The 23,243-nt window shown below is 38.3% G+C and overlaps 1 protein-coding gene across 2 annotated transcripts in view; it reads right to left on the reverse strand.

Annotated features, from left to right (window-relative positions):
* Nucleotides 1–23,243, reverse strand: part of tx (Helix-loop-helix protein delilah taxi) — a 31,360-nt gene extending 8,117 nt beyond the window's left edge. Inside the window, exon 1 of one of the 2 annotated variants that reach the window (XM_089462592.1) lies at nt 18,505–23,243. The gene's annotated coding sequence lies outside the window, so the exon portion shown is untranslated. Of the gene's footprint in view, nt 1–1,003; nt 8,223–18,504 lie in introns of those variants that run through there. The other variant, XM_018019388.2, reaches the window with a different exon arrangement.

The raw sequence follows: 23,243 nt of genomic DNA on the forward strand, positions 1-23,243 counted from the left end.
CTCTTGAGGGGGCAGTGCCCCTCCTCTCTATCCCTAACTATGTGTACATATTTTCGAAGCACTCTCGGGTTTTATATTACCAATTCAGTTTGTTTATCGTTTTGATTTAGCTTGGTTATTTTTCTTAAATGTTTCATTGTCTTTTATTTGTGCAAAAGATTCTTATCTTTTGTTTTCCCGTTTATGTGGGTCACGGTGTCAGGGACGTGTTTATCAACAATTTCAGTAACAAATGAGATATGATTATGCTATTTTAAATAAATCAAATTCCTAGACAAGTTATTTCAGCAACTATATATATAAAAGTCTAAACTAATATTAGAAACTCCTAACTAAAATATTTATAAAATCAATATCTTGATGTCTATCTTTAAATCTTGAAAACAGTAAATGTGTTTACTAAATCTGTTTCATTTATACATAAATATTTTCGCAAACATGTTTGAATGTTTAGTAGAAATAAAAATGAAACAAAAAGTCTTTAATAAATCACGAACGCTTGAAGCAAGGCAAATAAAATTTCTTTATACAAATCATGATTGATCTTGCCAATTGGCAAAGGTGATGTACAGTGAATAATGCTTTAAATAGTATAGCAAATATTGACTCACTGCTGAGGCATTAATTGAAATTTATTGGCTTCGGGCAGTTCCTTGCCAAAATTTGGTTCAATTGAATTGAAAGTTTTCTCTGTTCGCCATGTTAAGTTCACAAAGGGCAAGCCAGCCAGCCAGCCAGCCAAGCCGTCTGCTGGGCCCACAAAAGTGGGGGAGTCGGTACATTAAAACTGTTGACAAGCTGCCTGGCCCCCAGCCCGAAATCCAACCCCAATGGACCAAAAGTTTTCAACACCTTGGGCAATGCGTCGCCTGCCTCGGCGAGCAGCAGCTCCCCCATATGCCCGCCCGCTGCTCATATCTTCTGCTTTGGCTATTTTTATTGATACAAGAACAACAGCTACAGCTACAAAAACAACATATGAGTTATGTAGACATTTATTTACCTTTTTGATTTCATAAATCCAAAAAAATGTGTGAGCCGCCGCCGTCTGCAGTTGGTTTGAGTTTTGTTTCTTTGTTTTGCAATTGTGAAAAATTTAATGTAGTTTCTGTTGTTTTTAACACTTTTCAGCACTGTGTTGGAGATTTGTTGATATTTTATTAAAATTCTTGCTTAATTAAGCTCAACCCGCGCACATTGCGTGAATCCGAAATGGAATCTGAATCAATTTAAATTCCACAACATTAGCTAATTAGTCATAGAATTTGTTTAAAATTTATTTGGTTTTTATTTATATATTCGATTAACGTTGTTGAGACTCTATTTTATATTAACGCTTGCCTCATGCACACACACACACACATTTCGCTCGGATTAACACAATAAAAATTCTGTTTTGATTTTTGTTTTATCGTCGGAATAAATTCGTTTTATTACCTCGACTTTGCTTAGCGAAACTTGTTTGATATTATTTTGTATATAGTTTTTTATTTGTATATTTCTGTTTGCGATTTTTTATTTATTTTTATTAATATTATTTTTATGCTCCACAGCTCGCCAAGAATCCGTCGGATATGCGCGCTGCAGCCGCGTATGTGGGAAAAGCCTCGAAGAACAGTTTTTCCAAAACGTGCGAGCCGCGTGTGTCAGCAGCGTGAGTCTGCAACTGTGACTGCCACTGTGTGTGTGCGTGTGTGTGAGTGCGAGTGTGTGTGCGTGCGGCCGGCTGCTAAAAATATCCGTGAGTACGCGCGCGTCTGATGTGTATCTATGTATCTGTATCCAATAACCCGAGATGGCGCACAAAAATACACTGCCCGTTGCGGTGGCTGCTGCTGCTGCTTCTGCTGCTGCTGTTGCTACTTGGAGAAAGGTGCGTTTGCGTCTCTGTTTTCGTTTTCGATGAGCTGCGTCTGCTCGCTGCGCTAGTTCGCTATGCACTGAGCAGCGATTGTCAGCGACGCCGTCAGCCGTCAACTGTCAACCGTCCGCCGTCTGCCGTCCGCCGTCTGCTGTGCGGCGTCAATGTCGTCCACTCGGCTGTACACTTTGGCTTTGACTCCGTTAGCCAAGCCAACGCGTTGTCTGAGTAGGCTTATTGTGGTATTTGTTATTGTGGCTGCTGACTTGGTTGCCCACACAGAGCATGCGGCGGGAGCCCGGGTACCGGCACTTGTCTGTTGCGCTGAGCGTGCGGCGCGCTATTGAAACGATCAATGAATGAAATGCGGCATTAAAAAGCAGCACTTTACGTTTGTATCTTACAGATACGAGTACGAGCCACAGTTCGTCAGCTCGCCAGCTCGCCAGCTTGCCAGCCGACCAATAAACCGCTAAACCCACTGCCTGAGCGGAGATCGTTTCTCGGCAACGCCAACACACAGCGTCATCGCAGCCCCAATCCCGCTGAGCAACAACAAACCAGTTCTCGGTGCTCTCCACTCATTCCACTCGCAGTCACCCACTCAATTCACTCGGCTTGTGTGGGTGTTGTGGCTGCGTTGGCAGGCCGGTTGGTCGGATCACTCGATCTGAACACATTCGATGCTCTTGAGTGAGTTTTGTGCGCTTCGTGCTGAATTTTCGTTTTCATTTCGAGTTGAGTTCGTTTCGTTGGAGCGCTCTCAGAGATTTGTTTGCTGCGTTTGCGCTCTGGGTATGATCTAATATTGCCAGGCAGTTATTTATTTAAATTTATTACAAATTTTTTATTTATGTCGCTGCGCTGCTTGACATTCATTTATATATCAGTCAAACATTGTTATGGCCCACAGATACATACAATTGCAATTTGTTCATTTCTGACTACCTTCAACTATTTTCCACACTATTTTGGAGCTTTTGCCGAATTCTTTCGAAGCACAGCCAGCAGCTATTCAGAATGATGATGACATACATAGATCTCCGCTTGTTCATCGCAAATCATATTAATGACATGTCTTCATTGTGTTAAGCATTTGAGCAGCAAAGGTAAATAAGATGCATAGGAATTAGTTTTTATTTTTGTTTGTCTTGTTTAGTCTAGTTTTCAAAATCTGAAGATTTTTAAAATATTCTGCATTAAAACTATATTGATGCTGGTTTTTTTTTATGCTTACAAAATTTATTTATAGCTCAGCTAATATGAAGATGTTTAAATACTGATTATAGCAATATAAAATGTTAATTGCATAATCTTGATGAACATATCATTTATGTCATATCAGGTTCTCTCCCTCGATCTCGTACTTTGGCTTTTTGCTACTTTATTGTTCAGCTGCAACATTTAATTTACTTGTTTTTATTTTACTTTTTTTTTTTTATTTATATGAGACATTTTATTTTTATTTTTTCATATTTTTACTTGAACACTTTGATTTATAGATTTATGAATATTATTTAAAATAAATAAAGACAATTAAAATAAATTTTCACATTAGTTAATCTAGCTTAGATATTACTAGATTTAGGCTGCCCTCTTATATGGAAATTGTGCTATGTTCATTGTTTAAGCAAATAGTTATAATTATAAATGGCAACAGGCAATTGATAATTGCAAAATGGATTTGCTCCTGCGGGCAAAACAAGTTGAATGACGACATACTCATGCGAGATATTGATAAATTGCTGGCTGACAAGACGAATCGACTGATCGACTGACTGACTGACTGACTGTGTGACTGATCGACCGATCGACCGATCGACTGATCGAGCGAACAGCAGCTGACTCGCTGGCACGCTCATTTGTCTGTCGATCAGTTCGTCATTGTTGTCTTTGGCGTTTTGTGTTCTGGCAGACACAGAAACAAATAAATCATGATGATAACAATTAAATTTGATTATAATTTTTCAACAGCTCCGTCAGCTGTTTGCCCGTTTCGCTGCTCGGCAGTAAGCTGCATAAATTATATCCATGTCGCAAGGTCAGCGAGTGAAAAATTAAGGCATGCAACATTAATTTGATTTGCGTGCGAATCGTGCTGCTTTTGGGGAGTGACGGCTCCGTGGGGCAGCAAAAGACACAAAGCATACATACTTAAAATGCTTATATAAGTCTACAAATTGGCCAATAGCATTCGGCCATAATACGCTGACAACTTAATCTACAGCCAGCCAAGTCCAAAGACAGGAACATGACCAAACGCGCCATAATTAAAAAACAAACGTCACATTTTTATTATTTTTATGCTTCTTTATCTATTTTTATTTATTTTTTTATGCTACAGTCTAGAAGGACAGGGGCTTAGCTGAAAGAGGGCTTGCTGAAATGTTAAAGAATTATTTAGTTAATTGGATTTGGTAATAAAATTGTATTTATTAAGTCAGTGATTTGCTTTGGGACTGAAAAAGTCTTAAGTTGAGCAGACAAAAAATATTTCTTGAATTTATAATTTATAATAATCTTAAGCAATGTTTATAATAATATTAATTTTAATTTATTTTCAAGTTGCCCACAGAGATAAAAAAGAGTGCTTAGCATATTTTAAGAATACTTTCAACGCTTTCAAGTTACTTGAGATGATTCAGAGTTCTACAGAAATATCTTTGTGAGTAGAGTCCCCTTCTGTCGCCGCCCCTGGCTGCCAATTGCTCATGCAAATGCTTTAAAGGCGACTGACTATGCACGCATTTGAATTTTCTACTCGCTCTGGCTTTTAATTACCAGCCTGCAAATCGCGTTTGCCTGAATATGGTAACAAAACGCGAGACTGAGTCTATGAGTCGTTTGGGGGTACTGAACGCCGATGATTCGTAGTGCTCGCCGCGGCCTGGTAATGGAGCCCGCTTAGGAAGTAGGAGACGCGACGCGGGCCTTTTATGGCTCGCTTTGGGAAAGCGGTGAGAAAGCCAAGTATCTCAGCCGAGTTCGGCTAATTGTGAGCATCGCTTTGGGCCAGCTTCTTGACAAGTTGTTGGCGTCGCTGTTAACTGCGCTTTGCGTTGGCGCTGGGCCGACGCTTGTGTGCGGGGGCGTTGCGACGTTGATTTTATTTATATTTTACGTAAATTTATTATTACAAATATTGTTATTGCCGCTTTCAAGCGGAAATACACTCGAACCCAAGCCAAGCAGCCGCCCACGCGCCCAATCCAAAGTTGAAACAACAACCACCTGCACTCTGGGCCACTGCGCCGACTCATTCACTCATTCATTCATACAGCTGGGGAAGTGGAAGCTGGCGACCGAGAATGATCTTTGTCTATGGCCAAGATAAGCGCTTGAGTGGAATAGACGGCTTGACTCTCGAGCGGAAATGCCGCACGATTAAGTTGTTGTTTCTAATTAATTTTATACGCATTTTCATTCAGCTTTTATACATTCATTTGTTTTTTTTATTTCTTTTTTTTTATTATTTTTTATTCAGAAATAATTTGCATAAGTGACGGCCACCTAGAAAGTCTGCTTGACTTTGAGTATATGAGCGTGGGTGACTTTAATTAACTCGTTGATCAGCTCATGAATGGCAGTGCACCAATTCAGTTTGGATACATCTTTTAGGGCAGCTGAACAATATTTATTTGGCTGAGAAACAATTTAAAAATATTATACAAATTATTATTAATATTTAAGCTGGTAAAGCAGTTCACATCTTGTCTAGATTAAAAGTTCTTACTAGTCTGGGATATAGCCATAATTTGATGCAAATTTAGCGGCATTCAAGCTAGATTTAGTAGATTAGAATACAATTATAGCTAATAAATCATAAATTCATATTAACTTTATAATATATTCATAGCTCATTCTCTCATTCTCTATCAGAACTTTCTGGACTCCTGCATATACTTAGAGAGCAACAGGTTGATTCCAAATATCAAATCAAATAAAGTTACCCTATAATAATAATTTAGAGTTATTGAATTTTTAAAATAAACTAATTATAAATTTAATAATAAATAACAAGAATTTGGCAAATGAATTTATTCAATAACTTTACCGATTTATTTAAAGCAAATCAGTTTCCAGGAATTGTATTAGAATTTAGCCGCTTTCTTTGAACTTAATGATATTTATATCGCATCTAATTTCGAAAATTTGCTGTCTGCGTCTAAATTCTTAAGCTGATATTTAAATTAAGTGCCAAGGTGGGAGTATTTTCATTAACTCTGACAACTTGGAAATTCGAATGCCTTCATTTTACACTCACCATGGTGATTGCTCAATGACTCGTAGAAGCGTAGGTAAGGCCGGATTAATAAGCTGTAAAATCGCTCAGATTAACTAATGACAGCGAAATTGACTGACAATCAGAGAATTAATTTCTGTATGCATTATTTTACATATATAAATAAAATAATTTGAGAACTATTATAAACTAAAGCTAATCGTGTGCTCAAATTAATACGCATTCACTGCCTGGCTGACAAAGCATAACAAATCATGCCCAGGCACGAGTATGAGGCAAATCTTGGCCAAGTTAATCGTGAGCGATGGCTGTGACTGAGTGTGTGTCTGTGTGTGTGTGTGTGTGTGTGTGTGTGTGTGTGTGTGTGTGTGTGTGTGTGTTATGTCTGCTGCTCATTGAAACGTGATTTTGACTTGCGATTGCCCACTTATTGTTGTTGCTTTCTGGTCGGCCGTCAACATTTAAGTCATTTAACATTATATATCAGATGTATGCTGCCAGCTGTAATCCCCAGCAGTGTTGTCGTCATCGACTCGGCCGCTGTTGATGCTGTTGGTTTTATTAATTTCTTTCAATTAATTACGCTACAAATTGTCAACAAAACGCAAACGCGATCCAGTCCTAATCGCCACCAATGCAAATCTCTATGGGCCACAAACTGGAATTGGACAGCGAACATGACATTGGATTGGATTGGCTTGCTATAGGATGCGGATCTGGGGGACACTGTCTGAATGTGAGTGCGTGTGTGTGTGTGCGCAAGACCATTGGCCCGGAAAATGTCTGCTGGCGGCATTAACTCATCAGCGCCAGCAACAATAATCAAAATCAAACTACTCGCAAACTGGGTAAGCAAATATTGATTGGCTCACTCTCACAAAACCCATGCTTGCTGCCAATTCTAATTGCTGCCGCATTGTGAGCGGGCCATGGAAATGAGTCGCTGCAGGCTGCTGATGAGTGAATAAATGCGTATGCAAACTGACAGGCGGCAATAATTTCAGCAACTTGTCAATGCTGATGCTCATCAAAGTGACTTCTCATTGGTCTGCTTGGGGATAATATTGCCCCGCCTCTTCTCCGCAAACGTTGACAAAACGCCAACGCCAGCGACACTGCCAACGTCGACGCCAACGCCCACAACAAACGCTGACCGAGATTCTATATAGGCTGTAGTTTTGATAGCTGCGTGTCTGCTTTATAAATAAAGTGGCTCAGATAAAGATAGCCAGGTGCCCATGTTGGCAGGTGAGCTGCACACCTTGGGGACAGCGACTGGGCGAATATGTTGCGAATGGGGTTAAGTACGTAAATAAATTTAAGAATAACAACAAATATGATCCGATACAAAGCGAAATGAACATGCTAAATCTTTGTCACACAGATCAAAGGGCGAACAGTCCATAACAATGTGTAGATATAAATGTAAATTTATTGACGTAAATCTGATTTATTATGATGTAGGTCTTGATCTATAAAGCAAATATGAATACATATATTCATATACAAATATTCATTGCATGACACATTCAAAAACTGATTGAGAGGACGAGAGAACACTTACGTAAATATTTTATGATCGAGTTTCAACAGGTCTTGCTCAATAAATCCGATTCATATACATATATAGACATATAAGTTGATGTTTATTTTCACTTGTCTTTTATAGGCCGCAAATCGCTTCTCAGCTCCGACACATGACGGACTACAGGCGATGCGCCTTAAAATGCTTGAAAATTATGAACAAATTCGCGAGTCTTTGATGTTGCGATGCTTGCAGCTCATGTGCTGCTACGCATATCAAAATGCAATCAGTTGGCGGAGCAGAGCAGTCGAAAAACCAAATGCAAAATCGAAATCGAAAAGCGAAAAGCGAAATGCGAAATGTGAGACATGAAGAAGCATGGCAGAGTGCTAAGAGGGCCATTAAATTATGACAGCATCTATTTTTATGCGACTGAAGTCAGTTATTTAAAGATCAACGAGCCCCCAGCGACGGGAGCGTCGCTGTGTCACATCACGAATGTCGCCTTGGGTTTCGGCCTGTAATTGCAAATAATCAGCGTCAATTGGCGTGGCCAAAACGCTGCGGCGCTAGCGTCGAGGCTCTCAGCCAAAAGCCAGTCGACCTATAAAAAAAAAAAAAAAAAAAAAAAAAAAAAAAAAAGAAGTAAATAAGAAAAACAAAATGGAATGGTTATGCTCCTGATGCTGCACATTGAATACGCTTTTCTATGTTTATTAGAGGATATTTCTTTAACTACATATTTTTTGCTAAAAGTAAAAAATATTTAAACAAATAAGGTAAAATATTTTATTAAATATAAAAATATTTAAATATTTAATTATATATAAATATTTATTTTAATATATTAAAATTGTATATTTTGAATATCTTTAAAAGACTTTTAATTATCGTTTAAACATAGTAGAGCTATATTTTACAATTCGGATATTTCCCGTGGCAGTTTTTCAGAGAGATTCTCGTAAGTCCTAGGTTAGACACTAAATGACAATGTAATTCTACCTCATTGAAGGGTATTTAAGAAAGGGAAACAGAAAATAAAACCGCAAATCAAGTGGCCTACGCACGGGTCCACACAATAAGAGACACCTACCCAGGGCAATAAAACGCGTTTCAATTTCAAATTGATTGCCAGTCGCTTATTATTATTATTGTTGTTATTTGCTTTTGTTGCTGTATTTTTCCTTTATTGTTATTTCACATTTAATGCTGTTGTTGTTTTTATTTTATTTTTTTTATTTTACAGTGTGTAGACTGGACGTTAAATACTCGTGCGAATTATTTTGTTACTGGAGGCCAGCAGTGTTTGGACTCCGCTTGCTAGGCGCCACCCCCTTAGAGCTCACAGCTATCGGCACGTTTTTCTATTTGCCTTTCTGGCTTTCTCACCCAAATATATAAATATTGCCATTGGCGAGGTGAGAGATAGACCACAAGACGCAGGCGTAGCCCGCGTCCCAAGCAACAAATATGCTCATTAGATAAACAAGCATTCGTGATCGTGGGTCAGCTCAGAGAGTTGGTCGAATCAATTATAATTCGCGTTAAATAAATATAAATACATTCATTATAATAATTGACCAACTTGGTTAGCATGTTTGGTATTTTATCAGGGCCACTATCACAAAATCGCACCTTTATTAAATGCATTTTTAGCACAGGAAATTATTAATAGTCATTATAAGATGAAACATGAATATCTTATATAAGTATTTACTATACGTTTCCTGGAATTTGTGTTACCATTCAAATTTAATGACCTTTTGACTAATGACATGTATAAATATATAATGAATAGTTAAATATTTAAGAAATTGCATAAAGTGAGAGTTTCGCTAGTATTTATGTATAGTTTGATTTTTATTTCCAATTGAAGTTATGGATTATATATATTTATATCCATCGAAACTCTCTCCTGAAATTGGAATATAAAAAAAAAAAGAAAAAAATGAAGCAGCTAATCTTATTTGTTATGAGATTTTATCTTTAATGTTGCTAATGTTGTTTAATGTTGACGGTTAACCCTGAGAAAACATGTCACAAATATAATTAAGAACAAGGCTGGGCCCACCAAAAAATTTTCAATTAAATATTAAATACTTATAATGAAAAGTATACTGACTCAGATGAAAACGATGTGCGCACCACACAGACGACCTTGAGCAGACGTTTCAGCGGTGCTGTGTGGGACAAAGCAACATTGAAAACAACGTCATTGTACTTTTGGTATTTTGTATTGACACTACAAAATACTAAAAATACTGTGATTATTGTCGATTGAGCTGCGCACTTTATTTGTGAGCTCTCCTCTCGTTTGGCTTTTATAGTTTTGATAATACTTCATGGTATTTTTTCTTTATCAGAAGAGTTCCCTCATGGTCCTCATATTTATTTTTCTCTTTATCAGAAGATTTTCATCATGGACTCAATATCCTGTGTATGCTCAGCAGCTTTCGTATGCACTTGTTGGCCATTTGCTTGTAGACGCTTCTTTTAATCTATTTTTTGCTCTCTTCATAATATTTACTTATTTATTTTATTTTATTTAATTATTTTTATTTTATTTTTATTTTTTTTTGGATTTGCAACCAATTGGTTTGGCTTTATCCGCGCAGTTTTCCCACAAGCTGGGCATTTGAAGTAATCAAAGCTGTTGCCTGTTGGCCAGCGGCCGCATTGGCCAGATCTTATTGCCTTGTAGTTACATATATGACGAGTGCTGGTAGTACACTCGTAGTCAATGTTTGTTTTGAGTTGTGAGCTGTACCCTTTCCTAATATGGGCAGGCCGCCAGCATACGCTTGTAAGCGAGATTGTGTGTGCCGCTCGCACTGGCTTGTGCAACATATCCAATTGGAAATGAAAAACTCTGACCTACTAATCACCGAGCCAAAAAGCCAATAAGAGTCAACAGCAGCGGCGGCAGCACAACAACAAGTGCCACAAAGCAGACAACGACAGCGACAACGGCGTCGACAGCCCAAGAAATCAAAAGATGGACAATAACTTTAAACCAGTTTCGAGCCGTTCGAGCCTTGTTGCACTCTGCCAGCAAGTTGGCCAAAACGCTTGTCGCTCGCACTGAGAAAGAACTGTTGCTGCTGCAGCACCACAAATTTGTTTTGAATTTGATTATTGTATATGAAGTTATTGGGCGCACAGGTTGCCCCACTGTGAGCCATAGCCAGAGCCAGTCCCAATTGACATTTTATGCCGCATTAAACGACAACTCGTACATGGGACAGACCGAACAGACAGACAGACAGGCAGATAGACAGACAGACAGACAGACAGACAGACAGACAGATAGACAGCTAGTCAGACGGTAACTGAGGCCAATCGCAAATTGCGGCGTTTCACAAAAATTATTATGTTAAATTTAACTGGAAATAGCACACAAGGACATTTGCGCATGCGCCCCCAGACGGCGCCGTCGCCGATTGCTGGCTAAATTGATGATGACGACGACGACGACGTTGAGAGTGTGGACGAGGGCAGGGGTGGGGCATGCAGTGGGAGACTGGGAGACATTTAGAAGACAAAGACACGAAGTTTGCTGAGATTATCGTAGTTTTGTTGTTGTTGTTGTTTTGGTTGCTTATTTGCTTTGGCATAAATTTCAATTGCTCGCATTTAACAACAATTTAAAGCAAATTAAATTTTGTGCAGCCGCCGATGATTGGCTGCTGATAGGCGTGTGTGTGCGCCACCAAGCGCCATCTATTGGCGGCTGGCGGCGACGGCGACGGTGACGGCGACAGCAACGGCTCTGCCATGTGCATATAAAGTAATTTTCTGCTACATTAGGTTTGCGTTTGGCGTTCACAAGATGGCAAATCGGCCCAGTAAATTGGTAAAATGCCGCTGAACGACTTTTCAATACGCTGCCATAAGCCAAGCTCAGAAAGTGGGCGTCAAAGTGTGATATATGCATGTGAGTTATTTATAACATTCCAACATGATCGATTCGATTGATGCTTTGGCAAAACCTTTTTCGTTATATTTACGGCCCATAATCATAAAATACATTTCGATTAACATTTTGAGCGCTTTGACCATAGTTGTAGACTTTATTATGCTTATGGCTCGAATTTCATATGATTAATTTCATTATAAATATTTTGGCTTTATATGTATATGAACAACAATTTTTGGGACATTTATAATACCAAAACACAAATTAATGATAAAAGTCAATCTTATGCTTATCTGTCTTGACTCTCATAATGAGAATTAATTTTATATTGATTGAAATATAAGTTTACCTCATTCCATATATATAGCATGCTATATTTTAAATGTTTCAGGTATAGTATTTTCTGTACTTTGGCCAAAGTTTGTCATCTGCATTGCTGTGATATTTTAATTAACTCTCGTGAATCGCATTTCTCCCTCTATTTTAATTAATAAAAGTGCAAAATGAAAACACGCCATGAGCTTGAGGCCTTGAGGCAAGAGAGATGCACTTTAGATTGAATAGAACGCAGCATACGAGCTAATCTGCCCGCCCGTCTGTTAGTCGATACTCGGCCAATATGCTCTGCCTCAGTTTGTGTAGCGCAACAATTAAAAGAAATTATTATAGATTTGTTTTGGAGCAGTACTTCTGCTGCTTCTGCTGTTGGTTCGTTGGCTTCTTGGCTGTGTTCCGCATTGCCATTTGCCAGCTAAACCGCCCACCAGACCAAAGCATCGCCAGCAACGGCTCCGCCATCGGCACCCACATCAAATGCTCCACTTAGACGCGCTCCATTGTTTCCGCATTCGATTAAAAATGATAAATGCCTGACTGCGCTTAAGTAAAAGACAAAAAAAAAAAAAAAAAAGAAAGAAGAGGAAAGCAACACACACACACGCATACACAAATGGTATAGAGGCAGTCTGTGACTCTGGGCCCAGTTAGCTACTTGGCTGCCTTTCTTGACCATTCTTAATGTCTCGTTTATGGATGCTGATAAGTGCGGCGCATTTCTCTTCGCTGCTTCGATCTCTGTTCTAATTATTTGATTAATTTTATTGCCTGTGCTCACTGCTCCCTCTGAATGTGCGTGCGTTCGCTTAAGGGTCTTCCTAGTTAAATATATCGTTTATGCTTTTATCAAATTGCGAGCAATAATTAACTGCCAGAGCAATAGGCAAAACCAAAGTCAGGCCACAAACTGTAACAGATGCCCCTACAGAGCTCAGCTAACACGCCCCTCGCCCTTGCTAATATTAATTGCTTACAGCGTTGAAATTAGTGCCCTTACATGATTATTGCAATTATTGATTATGCGAGGCACTGAACATAAATCGCAAATCGCAAATCGCAAATCCACAATCGCCCATTCGCTGGGTCGTTTACCTGGCCCAAACCAAAATCAGCTCTGACGCGACCAGAGCCATCTGATTGACATATTTCTGTTTTGGTCAAACATTTGGCTGGACCACAAACTCGATTTGGTCAAATATTTAACATTTTGCGGACATTTAATTTAACATTTGCCAGCAGCCAAATGCGCAAAGTCGACCTAAAATTGACTAAAATGTTGAGTCAGATCTGTTAATGCAAATAGTTTTCGGCATGCTGTTCTATATAAATATTTAAATTATTTCTATAAACTACCTTTCGAATAAGTTCAATATCAATTATATATGTGTAATAAATAAATATATGCATATAGAATTATTTACTTCATTCAACTTTTCTTCAATTTATATTCCTGTTCAACTATTCACTTCTCGAATAAGTTTGCCCATTTACCACACTTTAACTGCACTTGAAGCCCCAATTAAAGCATTTTTTATTTCGCTTCAGAGATAAACCCTAACCGCAAATCACTGTAGGAGAGCGGTTTATTATTGGGTTCACAAAACTTGGCAAGTCTGTATCGTCTGGTTGCAGTTGGCAGCTGCTTTTAATGGCTGTGACTGCACAATTTATCCTCATTGTAACTAATTTGCCACACTTATGGCAGAAAAAATGACTTTATTTTGCGTGAGGTTGAAGCTGAGGTTCGGGCTGAGGCTGGGACTGCAGCAGACGCCAGTTCCACTCGTCGCAGTCGACGCCGCAGCTGGCGCAGTTGGCGGCTTGCGCTCATTTGGCCAGTGGGCGCAGTCTGTCCAGCTAATAAACATAAGGAGTAAACAAGTCCATATAGGGCGATATGGGTCAGCAGCAGTATTAAAAATTGCGCGCAGTGCCATCATTGTTTTGCTTTATTTAACTTGGGTTTTTCTTATGTATTTCTTATATACATGCATACATAGTTGTTCATGCATTTTTCATGTGTCCATCCTTAGGCTTTGCTTTCGGACTGGCTGGCATTGCAAATTGTCAAACCGTTATGCACTGGGTGAAAGTGGCCGGGGCCTTAGTTGAACTCCAATCGAATGCGTTGGCGTTGCCATTTATTGCGAAATATTAAAATTATACAAGCAGCTCCTTAACAAGACGTACGTTCGCGGCGAGAAATGGATGGATCTGCATTTTATGCAGAAGCAAAAAAGTGCAGCTCAAATCCCAGGTCTCATTTCGCAGTTCGAGTCCCACTGCGGTTATCGCCGTGACAGCTGTCAATCAGCTGGCAACTGGCAGTTGGGCAAAAAATAAATCAAATAAGAGAAAAACACACACACACACATATATATATGTGCATATATGTTTGTGTAAGTAAGAAGCGATGCATCACTGTTACGAGAAAGCTGGCAGCTTTAATTGCGGCGGTCGTTCAATTAGCGGTACAAGTGATTTTATAACGCCCGCTGCCAACTTATTAACGAAAATTCAACAGCAATTCCAGCTGCTCTTCGTCGTGGCCAAAATATTCGGCTACCTGGCTAGCTGGCTGACTCGGCTGGGTGTTGGCCCAGAAATTAACAGCCGTAAAAGGAGAGCTGCAAGTGCTGCGGCATAAATACGAGGCACATTTGGACAATTACTTTATTTACGCACTGTATTTAAGTTGATTTATGCAGTCCACAGTGCCGGGACTCTACAGTCTCGGGTCCTCGGTGCACTGTCAAGAGTCGAATTGTTAATTGCACCAAAATGCAGATATATTTTTTTAAATGTTTGTTGTTTTTGTCGCTTCTCTCGCAGTTGCCGTTGCAGTTCCCGCTTCGGTTTTTGGCTGCTGCCAAAATGAAAAGATAAACAGCTACAGTTTGTGTTTCCTTTTCTTTTTTTTTTGCACTGGCATCAATAAAGTGGGTGAGGGTTTTGGGCTGCGAGACCTTGTTGGCCGACTGTCCTGCCCTGTCCTGCCTTGCCTATACTGCCAAACTCATTAAAACGAATCCTTTTAATGGCCAAAAGTTTGCTGCTCCTGATGCTGCCTCGGCTGCTGCTGTTGCTGCCATAATCAGTAAAATTAAGGCCGTGGCAGTTGAAGGCTGAAAGCTGCTCGTTGCCAATGTCGTTAGCATTGGGCCAGAACATTTTACAAAAAGCCATAAACAGTAGTTGGCCGTGTTTATTCTCCATTTTTTTTATCAACCATTTTTTTTTGCGACCTTCAGACACATTTTAAAATTCTATTTCCCATTAAAAGCTTATTACCCTAGATAAAGTCTTGTACATGATTTATCACCTCGAATTGTACATTCAGTTACTTTTGGCTCTCACATTTCTCTAGCAAGCGCTGTTTACAATTACACTTTATGCATTCAGCTTAAGCTTATATAACGTGAACTGTTACTCTGCATATCATTAATTACCGTTCTAAAAAAAAGAAAACTCCTTTAAATTGCTTATTCTGAGGATAATATTATATAAATGTTTTTAAACAGCTTTTACATGCGCTCAGCTTCGAATCTCTCTGTGAGCTGTGAAAGAACTTGCGAAGTTTTTATAATCTGTAAATAGTCCCCAACCACATAACCACAGAGCCACTCACCCACACACCCACTCACCCACATATGCATGGCTTCTCAGAGTTATGGGCTTGGATTTAATATTGGCAACAAGTACTCGGAGGAGCAGCTTAAAGGCGACAACTTGTGTGTCATACGCGACGCAACTAACAACTTACTTAAACCAACAAACAAACTGCAGAGAAAACACACACACACACATACGGCCAAACACACACACACACACATACGCAAACAGTGTCATGTGACACTCAAAAGGCCCAAAGCAACAGCAGCAGCAGCTGAGCGACATGAACGTGCAGTTGGCAGTCAGCTAAATAGGTTGAAGGATAGGGTGGTGGTGGTAGTGGTGGTGGTGGTGGCAGTGGGGTAAGGGGTAGGGGGTAGGTGCTGGCCGTTACACTTTCTGTCTGCCTCTTGGCGAATGGGGGAGCCCAAGCTGCACTTGGGCGCACTAATTACGTAAACTCTGCACGTTTTGCCATGCTGTGTGCTCCGATGCCCCACTGCCTCGCCGCTGCCTGAGTGGTTAAATGCTGCAGTAATAGCGGCAACATGTAACGCGACAGTTGGCTGGCGGTGGCACAAAAGTTAAAACATTGCGGCAGCAATAAAAACAGCATTCGCTTTGGCTTTAGCTTCGGGCTTAGCCCAGCCCAGCTGGGGGTGGCTTAGCTCTGCTGGCCATGGCTTTGGCTGCGCAACTGTTTAACTGATGGCTCCCAGATCTGTGCCACATGGCCAGCCACAGCTCCACCAAAGTCAATGTCTGAGGTTGGCAGCAACCGCGTCCAGCGCCAGCATAAGCAACGTAATGAGAAATGCATCAGCGGCGCAAAATAGTTTGGTTTTGCGGTAGCAGCAGGACGCTGCAAGGACTCCAGTCTGCAGTCAATAATAATTACAGCTGCAATCGCCAACAACATGTGCAACATGTGTATTAACTGACTTAAATAATGACAACGGTCAATTAAAATGGCAGCAGGGCATAATTGGGGCACTGGAATGGTATATACTACCCAGAGCTACCCAGAAATAGCGTAAATTGTAGCAATGGAATAGTTCAGGTTAAACTAGAGTAGATGAGAACCTGAACCTAAATGTGTAATTACAATATCAAAAGGGCAACAGAGTACAAAGCAAAGGAAAACGTTAAGGCAGCAGCTGGGCAAAAGAAATGCGAGAGGTAAGAAAAGTGAAAAGCGAGTTGGCTCTTAATACATTAATATAGAAACTGCAAGACTCAACTTATTAAAAAGTCATTTAATTATTGCTAAAAAGGCAAGCAGAAACAAATTAAAGCCAAGGGCTCTTTTAGCTGACTCTTTGATATTAAACTCTCGCTCTGTTCGATCAAAGTATTCAATTGCCATAATTAATTAAAATTATACAAAGAGAAAATAATTATAGCAAACGCATTTAAAAATCTGAAAGGCATTTCTTTTCATTTAACTAGCTTTAACTGAACTTATAATTACAGACGTAATTGCATACATCGTTTTCTAGTAAACTGGCGTAATGTCTTTGACGAAGGTGTATTTGATTCCTTGCCAAGTAAATAGTTATTTGCTGGATTTTCATTGAAAATTGTAGAGTTCTAACATGGTTAAAGCGTTTTACCCACTTTTATAAATTATAGATGGGTTTTCATGGCTTCTGCTTTGCCTTTACGCCCGCTGCCATTGAATGGCCTTCAGGTGTGTCCATTTGACTGTGGCAGAATTGCAAATTCACAGCTAGCAGTCATGCAATGGCTTCCACAAACAGCCATATCCTGCATAGAAGGCGCTGACTGGGAATGGGGCAGCTGGAAGAGGTGCTGCCCCATGTCCATGACAAGCATTTGATTTGCAACTAACGACACGAAGTTTTTTTTTTCTTTATATACATATACATATACTGTAATGTATCGATCTTATGTATGAATGCAGCGGGCGTTAACTTCTCTCTTCGAATTTCAGGCCCCCCGTTGGGCGCCATAAAATCTATGTAACGAGCGTACTCGAGTATGAAAGCGATCTTCGTGCATTCGCATGTTTACATATATACATATATACACATATAGCTATTCACATACATGTATACATACATACATACATCAACATACATCAACATACACAAGACGTGGATCGGGTAGTGGCGGGCGGAATCCTCTGGTTCCCTTAGCTCTGTCGGTGGTGGGGTGGGTCTTGCCATACCTTCACCAATACACACAAACTTTAAAATTTTTAGGATTCCTGTACAAAACAAACATTCGGACAACAAGAAAAACGAAACAAACACGGACAGTTAGAAAGACGCGGAAGCCGAGGTGGTGTTGGCTTCTCGCTGTCTTTACCCAAACCCAACCATGATCTTCAGCTTTAAATTGTTTATGAAGATCCCCTAATAAAGATTGCCTCGACTCTCTCTCTCTTCTAGGCCAACGCTATGCTTCTAGCCTACCATATTAATCCATCAAGGAAACTCAAAAAAATTCTAAAAGATACATTTATTCTTTAAATTACTCTAACTAGACTATTACATTTTCATTTACTCTTAATTACTGTCGCTTCATGTTCTTTAATTTATATTTATGTATGTGCATGTGTTTGGTATGTAGTTGGAGTGTATAATAAAATAAAAAAACTACATAATATGAAAAAATTACAAATGTATAAAAAGGTTAGCAATATAGTAATAATAACATAATAATATAATAATATAATATTACAATAAAATATTAAAAAAATGTTTAAATCATATTTTAGACATTTGGGGAGTATTCGTTAATATATATTAATTTAAAAATTTAGTTTTAATTCATAGCTTTTATTTCATAGTTTTTATTTCTTAGTTTGTATTTCATTCTTTATTCAAATTTTTTTTCTCTTCTTTTTTTTTTCTTTTCTTTTTTTTTTTTTTCTTTATTTTTCTATTTTTTTCTTTTTTTTCTTTATTTATTTATTTAGTTTTATTTCGTTATACATTTTGGGGACATGATAGGGAGGGGAAGACAAGGGTTAATTTAGCACTCACAGTTCTTTTTGTTGTATGTCCACCGCTGAAAGGCCTTTCGTTTGGTGACTGCTGCTGCTGCTATATGGAGGATGTGTGTACTATTGTGTATTATTTTAATGCATTATTATTATTTTAGTGGTGAATTATACTATCATGCTTTTCGGTTTTTTTTTTTTTTTTTTTTTTTCTTTTTTTTTTTATATATATTATATATATCTATAATTCTATATATGTATAATATTCATTATTGTCTATTAAATCAAGAATTTATTTAACCACTAAGCATTTAAAGTTCTTTTTTTTTTTTTTCGTGTACTTGCAGTTTTATGCTGCACGTTCACTTTGATCAAATTTGTCTTTGAAGCTTTTTTTTCTTATGTTTTTTTCTTCACATACACATTGCGCACACGTGCAAATATATATACATATCTTTCTCTAATTTTTGTTTCTTTTTAAACCGCACATATAATGATTTGTAATTTTTAGTCTATATATATATATTTTTTTTCTTTTCACTAATATGTCGTCAATAATCCCTCGCCGTTCTGCGATCTGCTATACATTTTATTTCGGGTGCTATTTTTCGGGGGCTCTTTTTTTTCTTCGGTGGCTAATCTTTTTTTTTCGGGGGCTACTTTAATGTATAGCCCTAACCTCTGCACAGCGCATATGTGCATGTGGCCTTCTGCTGGCCGAGAGGTTAGGGTTATATTAAAGGCTGCAAAATACAAAAAACCGACTTAGTTTCTGTAAACTAAGTTTTAATTTATATTAATTTTGATCGAAATACCTTTTTTTTTTTCTGCTTGCACACTTGTTGTTTCCCACGAATAAAAATGCGTGCGGCTGCGCGCACCAAAGTCAATGACTGACCAGCTCAGCTGGTCACGGTGGGCCAAATTCAGAAAATTCCAATCTTTTGTGGAGGGCAATAATCTTTTGTGTATGTTTCTTTTTGTTAAATATATATATATATAAAGATATATATATATATAATTATTAACAAAAATTTTAGGTGGATAGAACTCCACGCTGAGGGTATCTTCTTGAAAATGTGGGCCGGAAAAAGATGGAGCTGGCAATGTGGCCGCTTTTTATACGCCCACATTCCAGTGTTCTTAGTTTCGGCGTTTCGCTCTCAGCGAAGCTTCGGACAGCGGGATGCTAGTGAGCGTATTTCTCCCACTGTCTCCGACGAGCGAGCACAGCGTAAGCTTAGCGAAAGCTCGATCGCTAAAGCTCCGCTCTCTGTCTCTCTAGTGCATTGCATTGCAGCGCAGGCGACAATGTTGTCGCAAACGATATGCGCTGCAATTTGCAATCTTAGAGATTGGCAACCATTACACCACCCGATAATATACAACGTTAGACAGTATATTAGCGGGAATCAGCTTCTAAGCATGGTAAGTACCGACAGATGCGACGTGCATAGTTACTAAAATATTAAATTGTTAAATTTGACTATTAAGGCATAGAGAGAGAAAATCGAGGTATTCTTATTAGTTCTAACTGTTCCGAATTATTTCTTTTTTGGGCTATTGAAACTAAATCTAGCAGGTATTTACAAATTTATTATCGCTACCATCAAAAACTATACTATTCGGCAAGGGAATGCACAGGCAGCATATCTCCGAGTTCCAGACAATAGTACACTTAAAGACGCAACGACAACAACTTATCAACACACAACTAGCATTGCTTAAGGCTTCTACCATTCTTCATTTAAGTAAAGAATACCCTCCAGGGATAATCAGTATTGGTATCCTAGCCGAATACACAATATTCTGGAATTATTTAGAGAAGTTTTTCTAGAACTAGATTGAATTGTGGCTTCATCCACAGCAAACAAAAACGAGCTACAATTGTGAGGGAAGATGTTCTTTTCCAAAGCAGCGATGCTTTAATTCATTTAAAGTTGAAAGATACTTCAAGGTGTCTCGGTCTGCGATCCAGGCTTGAATCCAGCAGCTTCGTAGTACCTATGAAAACAAATCTATTCCTCTCAGCAGTCGCTGTTGCGATAGCTAGACCAACCCAGTCTAAGTCTATTTCAGCAATACAGGCTACTGAGACAACTAATATTCTCACAAAAGGGGGTGTTTTGTATGACTACTACTCCATATAGAAGAAGTGGCCATATAAGAAAAATTTTGGTTCACTGAAAGTGTATCAACTCACAGTGCCTCACAAACAATTTCGGTTCACTGAAAGCGTATCAACTCACAGTGCCCCACGTTGGATTTCGGTTCACTGAAAGCGTAACAACTCACAGTGCCCCACGTTGGGCGCCATAAAATTTATGTAATGTATCGATCTTATGTATGAATGCAGCGGGCGTTAACTTCTCTCTTCGAATTTCAGGCCCCCCGTTGGGCGCCATAAAATCTATGTAACGAGCGTACTCGAGTATGAAAGCGATCTTCGTGCATTCGCATGTTTACATATATACATATATACACATATAGCTATTCACATACATGTATACATACATACATACATCAACATACATCAACATACACAAGACGTGGATCGGGTAGTGGCGGGCGGAATCCTCTGGTTCCCTTAGCTCTGTCGGTGGTGGGGTGGGTCTTGCCATACCTTCACCAATACACACAAACTTTAAAATTTTTAGGATTCCTGTACAAAACAAACATTCGGACAACAAGAAAAACGAAACAAACACGGACAGTTAGAAAGACGCGGAAGCCGAGGTGGTGTTGGCTTCTCGCTGTCTTTACCCAAACCCAACCATGATCTTCAGCTTTAAATTGTTTATGAAGATCCCCTAATAAAGATTGCCTCGACTCTCTCTCTCTTCTAGGCCAACGCTATGCTTCTAGCCTACCATATTAATCCATCAAGGAAACTCAAAAAAATTCTAAAAGATACATTTATTCTTTAAATTACTCTAACTAGACTATTACATTTTCATTTACTCTTAATTACTGTCGCTTCATGTTCTTTAATTTATATTTATGTATGTGCATGTGTTTGGTATGTAGTTGGAGTGTATAATAAAATAAAAAAACTACATAATATGAAAAAATTACAAATGTATAAAAAGGTTAGCAATATAGTAATAATAACATAATAATATAATAATATAATATTACAATAAAATATTAAAAAAATGTTTAAATCATATTTTAGACATTTGGGGAGTATTCGTTAATATATATTAATTTAAAAATTTAGTTTTAATTCATAGCTTTTATTTCATAGTTTTTATTTCTTAGTTTGTATTTCATTCTTTATTCAAATTTTTTTTCTCTTCTTTTTTTTTTCTTTTCTTTTTTTTTTTTTTTCTTTATTTTTCTATTTTTTTCTTTTTTTTCTTTATTTATTTATTTAGTTTTATTTCGTTATACATTTTGGGGACATGATAGGGAGGGGAAGACAAGGGTTAATTTAGCACTCACAGTTCTTTTTGTTGTATGTCCACCGCTGAAAGGCCTTTCGTTTGGTGACTGCTGCTGCTGCTATATGGAGGATGTGTGTACTATTGTGTATTATTTTAATGCATTATTATTATTTTAGTGGTGAATTATACTATCATGCTTTTCGGTTTTTTTTTTTTTTTTTTTTTTTTTTTCTTTTTTTTTTTATATATATTATATATATCTATAATTCTATATATGTATAATATTCATTATTGTCTATTAAATCAAGAATTTATTTAACCACTAAGCATTTAAAGTTCTTTTTTTTTTTTTTCGTGTACTTGCAGTTTTATGCTGCACGTTCACTTTGATCAAATTTGTCTTTGAAGCTTTTTTTTCTTATGTTTTTTTCTTCACATACACATTGCGCACACGTGCAAATATATATACATATCTTTCTCTAATTTTTGTTTCTTTTTAAACCGCACATATAATGATTTGTAATTTTTAGTCTATATATATATATTTTTTTTCTTTTCACTAATATGTCGTCAATAATCCCTCGCCGTTCTGCGATCTGCTATACATTTTATTTCGGGTGCTATTTTTCGGGGGCTCTTTTTTTTCTTCGGTGGCTAATCTTTTTTTTTCGGGGGCTACTTTAATGTATAGCCCTAACCTCTGCACAGCGCATATGTGCATGTGGCCTTCTGCTGGCCGAGAGGTTAGGGTTATATTAAAGGCTGCAAAATACAAAAAACCGACTTAGTTTCTGTAAACTAAGTTTTAATTTATATTAATTTTGATCGAAATACCTTTTTTTTTTTCTGCTTGCACACTTGTTGTTTCCCACGAATAAAAATGCGTGCGGCTGCGCGCACCAAAGTCAATGACTGACCAGCTCAGCTGGTCACGGTGGGCCAAATTCAGAAAATTCCAATCTTTTGTGGAGGGCAATAATCTTTTGTGTATGTTTCTTTTTGTTAAATATATATATATATAAAGATATATATATATATAATTATTAACAAAAATTTTAGGTGGATAGAACTCCACGCTGAGGGTATCTTCTTGAAAATGTGGGCCGGAAAAAGATGGAGCTGGCAATGTGGCCGCTTTTTATACGCCCACATTCCAGTGTTCTTAGTTTCGGCGTTTCGCTCTCAGCGAAGCTTCGGACAGCGGGATGCTAGTGAGCGTATTTCTCCCACTGTCTCCGACGAGCGAGCACAGCGTAAGCTTAGCGAAAGCTCGATCGCTAAAGCTCCGCTCTCTGTCTCTCTAGTGCATTGCATTGCAGCGCAGGCGACAATGTTGTCGCAAACGATATGCGCTGCAATTTGCAATCTTAGAGATTGGCAACCATTACAATACATA

Source organism: Drosophila arizonae, chromosome 2 (genome assembly GCF_054131065.1).
Source record: "Drosophila arizonae isolate 15081-1271.41 chromosome 2, UAZ_ARI_1.0, whole genome shotgun sequence".
Lineage (NCBI taxonomy): Eukaryota > Metazoa > Arthropoda > Insecta > Diptera > Drosophilidae > Drosophila > Drosophila arizonae.